The sequence below is a fragment of the Phalangium opilio genome, unplaced genomic scaffold (assembly GCF_054372755.1).
Source record: "Phalangium opilio isolate 3A_F unplaced genomic scaffold, DU_Popi_V2 ptg000043l_1, whole genome shotgun sequence".
Classification (NCBI taxonomy): Eukaryota; Metazoa; Arthropoda; class Arachnida; order Opiliones; family Phalangiidae; genus Phalangium; species Phalangium opilio.
This window is the reverse complement of record NW_028324167.1, coordinates 5,423,421-5,435,666: the sequence shown is the minus strand read 5'-3', so window position 1 is coordinate 5,435,666 and position 12,246 is coordinate 5,423,421.

Genomic DNA, 12,246 nt, shown 5'->3' with positions numbered 1-12,246 from the left:
GAACATTCCGCCAATAGTAGGTGCAATAAACTTATTGATTGAGGAATAGGGTAAACCTTGAATGAAATGGAAGTCAAAAATGAACACTTCAAAAGTTCAAAGATAAAAACAAAAAGTATACTTCGTTCTTAGTAAAATGAGAAGCAATCGACCCTCCTCTCAGCACCTACACAAACCAACCAATCAGAGAAGAGGTTTTTTTGAGGTCAAAGTTTTTTTGAAAAGAGTACTCTATGGTAGCGATCCAAACGTTAATTCTTGGTACTAGAATGTGCTCTTACACTTTCAACAACTTTTACATTACCAGCTTAGGCATACCTTTAAAAGTACACTTCTGCTAGATAAAGGGAGGGTCATTTTTACATTACCAGCTTAGGCATACCTTTAAAAGTACACTTCTGCTAGATAAAGGGAGGGTCATTAACGTTCTTAGATTGGAGGCTATTGAAATTGTCTAAACAAGATGGGCACGCTGGTATGTTTTACTCCCTATGTGGGCCGATTTCCATGTTTGGGGGTCCGTACCTTCGAAACTAAATGTTTTTGACCCAATGTTCATCGACGCTTTTCACTCAGTCTGACCCAAAGAACACTCCCTTTAACTTATGACATACTTACCAGAAACACACTGTATGAAATAATAGTTATTGACTCTATTGGTCTGGTTTTTCTAACGGGACTGCACATTTGAGAACTACTCTTATATCAGGAATGAATGGAGGGGAGTTGGAATGGCTAAGGTCAATACATAATAAGCGTGAAATGATCTTGGAAACATCTGGCGTGGCTTATTTTATGTTAGCGACGTCATAGACTGACGAAATACGATTATTTCCCGCTTAAATATTTTCATTGGCTGCCAAAAAAGTGAAAATTCTTCTGCTAACTCCACCCTCTATCCGCTAGGTCCCTAGTTTGAAAAGACTAGACATTTACCGCCTTCAGGAGATGGCTAAGCAAACGATGGGGGAGGAAATACACTTTAAAAAAAAAAGAAAAAAATAAGGCTTCGCCATATTTTTCCACCATCAAGGGAACACCGGGAGCCCCTTTAGCCATTCCAACCCCCCTCCATACATTCCTGCTTATATCTAAAACAATTTTGCTTTACCACCGATAGGTACGTAGCTGAGCAGCTGAAAGCGGGAAATCATTTCCGGCCCGAAGCATTCGAATGCGTAACAATTTACTTCAGTGATATAGTTGGTTTCACCGAAATATCTGCTAACAGTACTCCAATGGAGGTAATTATTTTTTCTATCAAAGCTCAATGTAAAATCAAAGAACATTAATACTTTTTCTTCTAAATTTTGTTATTAAGGTTGTGGATTTATTGAACGATTTGTATACTTGCTTTGATGCTATAATTGGAAATTATGATGTTTATAAAGTAAGAAGATGAAAACTGAAGTTTCGAAATCGAAGTTTCTTACGTAAAAAAGAAAATTATTTTAGGTTGAGACTATAGGCGATGCTTACATGGTTGTGTCTGGTCTTCCTATCAGAAATGGAAATGAGCATGCGCGGGAGATAGCTAGGATGTCTCTTTCTTTACTGAATGCTATAGGACAGTTCAAAATTCGACATAAACCAATGCACAAACTAAGACTTAGAATTGGAATTCACTCTGGTAAATACTCTATTACGCATTACCGATGTTTAAAGGGAATGAGAAGCTTCGTTTGTAAAACCTCTGTTTTATATAGAATTAAATTCTGTGAATTCAAAAATATCAAGCTTTTATTTCTCCGATTTCTGATTATTTGGCAACATGCATTTGAAAATGCTTCATATGAAATTATTGAAAATCCACTTTTTATGAAAGGCTAAAACGTTTCCCGTAGGCTGACGTCACAGATATATTTTTCACGTGAGAAGGTGCCATTCTCTACGCTATCAGAGCCAGAGTTTAGACTGGCGAGAAGCTCGAGACGCGTATAGGATTCCCTGCGCTTTTTTTCCTCACGTCTTAGTGATGTCATACAACGGGCGAACAAGCTCGACAAGACAAAATTGTTCATATATATCGAAACTGAGTTTTCGTGATTTTTCAATGGATTATAAAAATATAAACTTTGGTTCAATTATATTAGAAACTTGATATTTTGAAAGTACAGACTCGAAAGTTTAACATAATACCACTTTCGTGGTAAAATATGATATGAAATTGTAAATTCGCATTCCCTTTAATTTGTCGCGTAGTTTAAGGGGTCTTTAATTTGTCGCGTAGTTTAAGGGGTCTTTAATTTGTCGCGTAGTTTAAGGGGTCTTTAATTTGTCGCGTAGTTTAAGGGGTCTTTAATTTGTCGCGTAGTTTAAGGGGTCTTTAATTTGTCGCGTAGTTTAAGGGGTCTTTAATTTGTCGCGTAGTTTAAGGGGTCTTTAATTTGTCGCGTAGTTTAAGGGGTCTTTAATTTGTCGCGTAGTTTAAGGGGTCTTTAATTTGTCGCGTAGTTTAAGGGGTCTTTAATTTGTCGCGTAGTTTAAGGGGTCTTTAATTTGTCGCGTAGTTTAAGGGGTCTTTAATTGTCGCGTAGTTTAAGGGGTCTTTAATTTGTCGCGTAGTTTAAGGGGTCTTTAATTTGTCGCGTAGTTTAAGGGGTCTTTAATTTGTCGCGTAGTTTAAGGGGTCTTTAATTTGTCGCGTAGTTTAAGGGGCCTTTAATTTGTCGCGTAGTTTAAGGGGTCTTTAATTTGTCGCGTAGTTTAAGGGGTCTTTAATTTGTCGCGTAGTTTAAGGGGTCTTTAATTTGTCGCGTAGTTTAAGGGGTCTTTAATTTGTCGCGTAGTTTAAGGGGTCTTTAATTTGTCGCGTAGTTTAAGGGGTCTTTAATTTGTCGCGTAGTTTAAGGGGTCTTTAATTGTCGCGTAGTTTAAGGGGTCTTTAATTGTCGCGTAGTTTAAGGGGTCTTTAATTTGTCGCGTAGTTTAAGGGGTCTTTAATTTGTCGCGTAGTTTAAGGGGTCTTTAATTTGTCGCGTAGTTTAAGGGGTCTTTAATTTGTCGCGTAGTTTAAGGGGTCTTTAATTTGTCGCGTAGTTTAAGGGGTCTTTAATTTGTCGCGTAGTTTAAGGGGTCTTTAATTTGTCGCGTAGTTTAAGGGGTCTTTAATTTGTCGCGTAGTTTAAGGGGTCTTTAATTTGTCGCGTAGTTTAAGGGGTCTTTAATTTGTCGCGTAGTTTAAGGGGTCTTTAATTTGTCGCGTAGTTTAAGGGGTCTTTAATTTGTCGCGTAGTTTAAGGGGTCTTTAATTTGTCGCGTAGTTTAAGGGGTCTTTAATTTGTCGCGTAGTTTAAGGGGTCTTTAATTGTCGCGTAGTTTAAGGGGTCTTTAATTTGTCGCGTAGTTTAAGGGGTCTTTAATTTGTCGCGTAGTTTAAGGGGTCTTTAATTTGTCGCGTAGTTTAAGGGGTCTTTAATTTGTCGCGTAGTTTAAGGGGTCTTTAATTTGTCGCGTAGTTTAAGGGGTCTTTAATTGTCGCGTAGTTTAAGGGGTCTTTAATTTGTCGCGTAGTTTAAGGGGTCTTTAATTTGTCGCGTAGTTTAAGGGGTCTTTAATTTGTCGCGTAGTTTAAGGGGTCTTTCATTTGTCGCGTAGTTTAAGGGGTCTTTAATTTGTCGCGTAGTTTAAGGGGTCTTTCATTTGTCGCGTAGTTTAAGGGGTCTTTAATTTGTCGCGTAGTTTAAGGGTCTTTAATTTGTCGCGTAGTTTAAAGGGTCTTTAATTTGTCGGGTAGTTTAAAGGGTCTCTAATTTGTCGCGTAGTTTAAAGGGTCTTTAATTTGTCGGGTAGTTTAAAGGGTCTTTAATTTGTCGCGTAGTTTAAAGGGTCTCTAATTTGTCGCGTAGTTTAAAGGGTCTCTAATTTGTCGCGTAGTTTAAAGGGTCTTTAATTTGTCGCGTAGTTTAAAGGGTCTCTAATTTGTCGCGTAGTTTAAAGGGTCTCTAATTTGTCGCGTAGTTTAAAGGGTCTTTAATTTGTAAGGTAATGATCTGTTGAAACTAGTAATGTAAGGGAGTGTATACTATTTTCTGGAGTGCATATTACTACAATTGGAAATTATGTTAAGCATATATTAAGGAGATGGTTTGAAGCAAAAAATTATAGAGTACTTCTTGGTATTCATGTTAACGTTTAGTAAATCTAAATGAGAAAACTAAAATTAAAAATACCGTAAAATTAATTAATTGAGAAGGTTTACTGAAAAAATAAGGGAGAAATAGACTAAATAATCAAACTGTGGTTTGTACATTCTTTTAGATGAATCGCGAGAGATCTATGTTTGACGTTAAGTACAATGCATGGAATGTTTTGCAAAGACTTGCGGGCGCTTTCGCCAAGGATTGGCCCCAATATATTTCCATGTTATTTTTTAAGAAGAGCATAGTGTATCCTCAACAATTATCGATGTTAGCTGCTTACGGATATTTGAATGGGATACCTTCTCAAATTATGGTTGACGCCCTTTCCCATAATAAAGTGGTCCATTTGTACGATAATCCCTTAAACTCGATAAACCTCTTTTACCGTTTGCGGGACACAAGTTTAAGTGTAAGAATGTCCATCGGAAGCTACTCGGTAGCTAAAAAGTCTTATTGTTATTTGGATGGTAGCAGGTAATAACATTTAATTTTTATTTTATTACTTTGCTAAGTAAAAAATTTTGTTTCAAAACTAATAGTATACCAGAGGAGATTTTGGTCAAAAATGGGCCTTCATTGGGAATTTTCAAGGATTATAGTAATCAAATGTGAGAATGTTTCTTTTTTATTGGTGTAATATATAACTACTTGTATGTTATTTGGGGCGCGGTCGACACTTGACTTGTTTGTAGAATTTGTTATTATCAGCTGAAAATCAAATGTAGACCACATGTTGCTATGTAGTTGTTCATGTCGTGCAAATTTAGTTTTGAGCTATAGTTCTGTTGTTACTTAAGCTTTAATGAAAATAACAATTTCGGAAACTATATTCTCTGAAACCAACAAACGGGGCCAGGCCGCCATTGGCGTATTCTCCCTCTCTCAAAGAAGCAACGCCAGACAGAGCCCAAGTTCCCTACACGCAGAAAGCTAGGGATGGAGATTATCCTAATGGCGGCTTGGCCTCTTGTGTGTTGGTTTCTCTGAATGTAATTTCCGAAATTGTCTATTGTTATAAAATTGGGAAGAAAACCTTAAATGGCCGTTTATAGAACTGAGTGTAATATCATACAGGAGCGCTTCACCTGTAGCGGTAGTAAACCTGGATTCAGACATAGATAGTTGCGACGAACGTGAACTTTCCCAATTCATCTCATCGTGAGTAGTGATCTTTCTAAAAATTGGTGGTTTGGACATTATATAAGTCTCTTTTTGTATTTGGTAAACGTATATGGCTAATTGTGCATCTTTTTAATGAGTTATCTAAAGTCCGAAATCGTGAACTTTATTATTAAGGGTAGGATTGATCTGGTGAAGGCTTTGGGTTGTTGCGGGACGGATAAAATATTTCGAAACCCTTTGTGTACATTATTTATCAGTGAAGGTTTATGTGTGAAGTTGTTGTTATTCACAGTTATTCAGAAATATTTGAAGTGGCTAAGGAAGATGAAGGGTCTGGTGTAGAAGAGGACGCGTGTGCGAGAAAAGATGAGACGTGTGATGGAGATGGAGGCGCGTGTGCGAGAAAAGATGAGACGTGTGATGGAGATGGAGGCGCGTGTGCTGCAAAAGACGAGACGTGTGATGGAGATGGAGTCGCGTGTGCGACTGAAGATGCCCCTGTTGCTGAGCAAGGTGGCGAAGAGAAAGATATATTTACGGAATACTAAAATGTTTGTATTATTTCCTAAAATAAAATTCAAAGTGAATTCAAATCCAGTATTCAAGACGTACACCTTTATTATTTTAATTAGGCCTTAATTAAAACTAATAGGATTAAAGTTTGGAGGATTTTATTTAATTTTTTTTATAGCATATAGTTTATTTTTCAAGAAATATCTTTTTAGAAGTACTTGATTTTTGGCGGCTTACGTATATTAATAATGAAGAAGAATTAGTAAAAATAACAACTTTGTTTACGCAATAAAAAACGTGTGTAAAAGCACTTTAAATAAAGATGTTATTTTTACCTCTCTTTATTTTACATGTTTTAAATAAGACTGAAGCTTCCACTATTGTGTTTATGCTCCTTGTTTGTTTCACTGAAACCAAATTTCAAAAATATATATTTTAAATCTAATCAGATACGCCCACCTAGTTGAAAACAGACCTTTAAAATTTGCGGGAGCCATTCTTGAGAATTGTTCTTTGCTTTTAGGTTGTCAATTTATCTACCAGTAAATATTTGTGTTTGGAAGTGTGATATAGAGTAGTGGCACTCCATGTTAACTACCCATAGAGCTTAATACAGTCAAAGGCAAGTAGGTGCCATTACTCTGTTAAGTCAAATTAAGTCGTTGTAAAGAGCCAGCAGGTTTTTGCCGCTTCTTTTTGTGAGTATTTGATTTTTGTATGTAAAATGGAGGAAGATAATGTTGAGCGTAAGGATGAAATGCGCAAGCGCAAAGCGCGGGAAAGGATGAGTGCAAAAAGGTCGACGTATTCATTGGATACTTAAGGTTATATAATGTTCTCGACACGGAGAGGTAATATTTTGGTTTTCCCAACTTGTCAATAAGATTCTTTGATGGAAATGGAAACGCAGCCGCTAGTTCGATGTCCATGAGTTTTATCCACGTAGCAAACATATCAGAAAAGGTGGAAGCTGATATATCAAAGTGATCCGCAATATATCTTGAAAAAACAAACCAACTTTGAGACGCACCATTACCGCGAAAAATTGATCAATCAAAGAAAGCTTAAAATTTCGTTTCTTGCTAGGAATGATCCCTTCTTTATTTCCACCTCGCCAATAAATAATTTTTTCAGCTTTCTTCTCCAGAAAACTGAATAGCCACAAGACGACAGTGTAGGTAGGCAATCCAACATAAAACCTTGTCATTTCATCGTTGTCTTTAATTTTGTCAGCTACCCCAAGTTTTTTCTTTTAATTGTTTCTTCGGATTTGAAATTTCATTTCCTAAAGTACGATTTTCATGTTCATATTCAAAAATAATCGGTTTGGGTGCCTTGACTATATCGGTTTTTCATAATTTCATCATTATAATTTCGGCATTCATAATTAGTCCGCGTGCCCTGGCTTGGATTATGTTCCGTCATCTCTCTTATAGGATCTACTACAGCTGATTCTTCTGATTCCTTGCGAGGCTCGATATCATTAGGCATTAACGATAGATGAGAACTTGGAGTTAAAAATGAGGTCTCTCCAACGCTTATACCTGAACTCGCATAATCGTGGAATTTAAGCGAGAGATGTCACGACACTCAGCTCCTCCTCCTCCAACTGAAAGCTCTCTATAGGGCGCTGTTGGTTAGCTGTAGCATAGAGGCTAGCCACCACCACTCTATGTATTGTAAAAGGGGGGACCCACCTGTAAACAAGCCAAGAGGCTTATTGTGGACATCCCTTCGTAGAAAAAACCTTAGATTATTAGTTTAAACTAAACACGCTATAGACGGGGGCTATGAATGGTGTTTACGGGTTTATTGACGCCGTATATTTATTTATTTATTAACAGTTTGGTACAATAAGCCAGTATCGACTTGTGACGACCATAAAACAAGGTTCATGAAGTTGAAATATTAAACAATGCAGGTAAATTACAAAAAAATGAAATTATTTACAGAAATAGATAGATATTTAGTATTTATAAAAAATAAGGCAGAGCAATCTAATTATGTTTTTTGACAAATCTAATTATGTGGTTTGACATTTAAAGTGAGTAATGAGGTCCTTTCGAAAAAGATTTCTATTAGTAATGGCAACTATCTCCGAAGGGTGGCAATTCCAGTGATGGATGATCGAGTGTGTGAAATGGTTCTGGCGCAATAAAGTCTTAACACGAGGTTTTGCCAATTTGTTTGAATGACCGCGAGTGGTAGAGAGTAATGAGATTTCAAATAAGGTTTCAACATTTTAATCTAGGTTGTTGTTGAAAAAGTCATGAAGGAGGCATAGATCATTAATACGATGGCGAATTACAACATTGTCTATTTTGAGGTTATGTAGCCGCTGAGGTGCTCGACTGTTTTCCATTCCTTGTGTAAGCTTAGCACACTGATTTTGAGCTTTTAGAAGCATCGTTTGAGTACCGATAGATGTTGGGGCCCATATGTTAGAGGCATAATCCAAGTTAGGTAGAATGAGAGCATTGTATAGGGTACGGATGAGTTTAGGAGATCGTCGCGCAAAATTGCGTCTTACTAAGCCAGTGATAGAGTGGATTTTTTTTACAAATTTTGTTTGTATGAGCATTAAATTTGAGATTTGGCTCCATCGTTATTCCGAGGTCTAGCTCTGGGATACTTTGGTGTAGAGGTTGATCGTAAAGGTAGTAAGTGTACCTTGGATTAGAGCGACCCAAATGAAGGACAGCACACTTGGCGACATTAAATTTGAGACCATTGTTCAATAGAGTAGAGATCTGCTTGAAGTAGTAAGGAGTCTGTGATATCGCGAATAACGTGTGATAGATTCGTATCATTAGCAAATAACAATCAGCTGTCAAGATGGTTTTCTAAACGTGTGAAATTAAATACGCAAGTTAAATAATAAAAACTCTAGTCCTTTTTAATATAATAAATTGTTGAAATAAAATTCATTGCGTTGTTTCTCATTGCAAATAAGCAAGTAAGGGATGATTGGCCCATTATTGGCCTTGAAACAATATCAATTTTATATGTTTCTTTCTTATTGCTTCCTTTTTCATTTGTTCATTCATATTTTTGGTGATTTTCTTCATCCTTATATCTATGTAGATTTGAATTAGCCTTGACACGAGGAAGTTTAGATGGTGGTTCCATCCAAACTCCTGATCGAACAAATGCTCATTCAGGGTTGGAAACAGCTGTTATTCTGTGAGGCACCTTCGAACCAAATTTTCAATTTTCATTGTAATTCTTCTCGATGAACTGCCTTGTGTCTCAAAGTTCTAATGCATTTTTCTGTGGTTTGCAAAATTTTCACTACGCTTTTGGACGATAAAATTAAACCTCCACGATCACGAAGAACAATCAAGCCCCTTGAATACAAGCTGTAGTCATGGAAACTAGAATTCCTCTCATTGGTAGTCTCTTCAAGTGCAGCCTTGCATAGTTCACACTTCAAGAATCTGCGTAGTTTTCTCACAACAAAGCCTCCAACGTAGTGCTTGATGTTATCCCGTAAAAGGTTAGATCCATCAAAATAAAAATCCAGCTCATTCTCGTCATATGATTCGACTATAGTTTTATTTAGTAAAATGGCTGGGCTATTTTTCCATCTCAAACTTGAACGTTTGCGTTTTGATGATCGTAATCGCGCTGCGCGTCGCGATTTACGAGTCCAACGTGTCTTTAGAGATGGTAATCAAGCGTGGGAGCTTGATGACCTACGTTTCAAGAGGAATTTTAGGTTGACAAGGGAAATGGTCTTAGGCCTTTGCCGAACGTTGACTGGGCCTCTTGAAGGTGTTCGAACTACCTCGTTGCCAGTAGATTTGAAGGTAAAAAAAATCACTATTTGAAACCCACAAATGATTTTTCAGTAGTGAATAATGGTTTATTTTTAGGTGTTAATCGCATTGCGGTTTTATGGACGAGGATCGTACCAGCTAGATGTGGGCCAAAACATTTTCCTCGGTGCTAGCCAGCCTAGCGTGAGTCGTTGCATACGAGATGTAACGAAAGCGATCAACGGGGCACTTGTACATAAGTACATAAAGTTTCCCAAGACTGAGGTGCAAAAAACGGCCATACAAATGCGTTTTCAGGAGGAATGTAACTTTCCCGGAACCATAGGCGCAATCGATTGCACCCATGTTGCAATCGTTCCACCACCGAACAACAACCCACACTTTCCGGAATACATTTATGTAAACCGAAAGTCTTACCACTCCTTGAATGTTCAATTGGTGTGCGACTATGACTTGCTGATTCTATCAGCAAACACCAACTTTCCGGGATCGTGCCATGACTCCCACATCTACCGGTCGACGGATTTGTCAACCCACTTGCAGGAGTCTTACCTCAATGGCTCTTTAAACGACTCTTGGCTAATCGGTAAAGTTTCTTGGTATGGATTTCAAATTTCAATATTAATACTTTAATCCCTCTTGTAGGGGATAGTGGATATCCATTAAGCCCCTGGTTAATGGTGCCCATCATTGGGGCGGAAGAGGGTACGCCCAAATTCCGCTTCATGGAGGCTTTTTGTAAGGCTCGATCTGCCATTGAAAGATGTAATGGGTGCCTGAAGCAACGCTTTCGTTGCTTGTTAAAAGCTAGGGCGCTGCATTACTTGCCAGAATTTACCTCCGAAATAGTCATGGCATGTTGCATTTTGCACAACATGTGCATGATGAACGGGTTTGGTGAAGATGTTGAGCGGGAAGATGATGACGCTCCATTTGTGGCGGATGATAACCCCCATCCCCACGTCGTCGTTCCTTGTAATGGGAATTACAACCGCATTGGCCAGAGGTTGCGACAGAGACTTGTTCGTCGTTTCCGTTGAGGAGAAAAAACGGCCCTTTTCAGGGCCATTAGACAGTGACATACCGCCAAAATAAAGAGATTCGTTTTTTTAAGAATTGAATCATCACGCATGATGACTTAAAACGTCGGATACCCTGTGACGAGGAGATTATTTTAAAAATGCAAACTCTTCATTTTGGAGGTATTTACTGTATAGTGACACTTGAAGTTCCGTGTTATCTTATATACAGACTAACATCGTGAGCATGTGCGGAGTATGTTGCCTTCCCGAGGCAAGTGTTGAAAACTTGCTTTTGCAAGGCCAAAACATACACGCTTTTCTACGATAAATTAATTACACACACACATATATAATTAATATTAGAATTTAATTCATTTCAAAATTAATCCAAAGGATTTAAATCATTTTATTGGCATTATTTAGTTCCAAATTAACAAACAGCCGATATCCTAAATTAAAGGGACTGAAAAGAATCGCTGACTATTTTTTTTAAAAGAAAAAGGCACCCTCCTCGCAATCATTGACGTCAGCAGCTGATGTAAAACGCGTCAAAGAGGAGTTAGTTCGTGATGATCATGTACTGAGTAGTACAATTGTACTTTTTCAGTACATTTTAATGTCTTCAGTACGAAAAGTACATTTTGATGGTTGAGAGTACATTTTCAAATGGCATTTTTTAACATTAGCGTCTATGTGACGAAAATTACGCCGCTAGATGGCGCCAGAAGCCTTTCGTGGAGGGAGATGGAAATTTTAATGCCCCCAAGGGGGAAAAATCCTTTTATCAAAAATTATCCCATTGGGGTAGTACGTTTTACTGTTGGGAAAAGTACGTTCCCAAAAATCTAAGGAACAACAACTTCGTGGTTGTAAAGCGGTTCCTCACATCCGGTTAATCGCTCGTGATTGGTTGTGAGCCACCCTGCTCCTGCGTTTCCCCAGCCCCCATCTCCTGAGAGTTCGAGATCTCCGCTGCATGGATTAACTAACTCTAGGGATTGTTCTCATAGAATGCTATTGCCAACTACATGTTCCGAATCATTCCTTGATTCCCCTTTCCATTCCCCCAATTTATTGTACCAAAACGGATGCAGGTGTAGAGCCATCTCTAGGAAAAAATAAATAGAAAAGATGGCGGCGCCCAATTTAGACAGTATTTGAATTTTGACGTCATAGAACGCGGGAAATTTGGTCCAATTTTCTTATATCTTCCTGTTAGGGATAGTAGCTGCTAGAGGGCGTTTGGAATATACATGCTTTATCTTTTGGGGGGAACGAACTATCCCTAGCGTTAGTTAATCCATGCCCGCTGTGTTTGCTTTGCTAAAATCATCCACGCAGCAATATCAAAGGCGCTGTGATTGGTCCAGTTGTATTTTCCTGAAAGATGATTTTCGTTTTGCCTACCTCAAGCCCCCCCCATGGGCCGCCGACCCGTTTACGACTCTTTAACCGCTGGCAAATATTGTCAATTACCCTTAAAATCAGTTATCGGAAAGAGGCTGCAACGATACTTGATTGAGTTTACCATGACTAGTCAAAAGTACCGAAAAACCTATTAAATTTCGTCTCTAACAATAATAAAACTCAACCTATTTTGAAGCCTTACAATAGCAATTGCAACTAAAAAAATGGAAATATCTTTATCAGCAAATAATAGGTTGATAT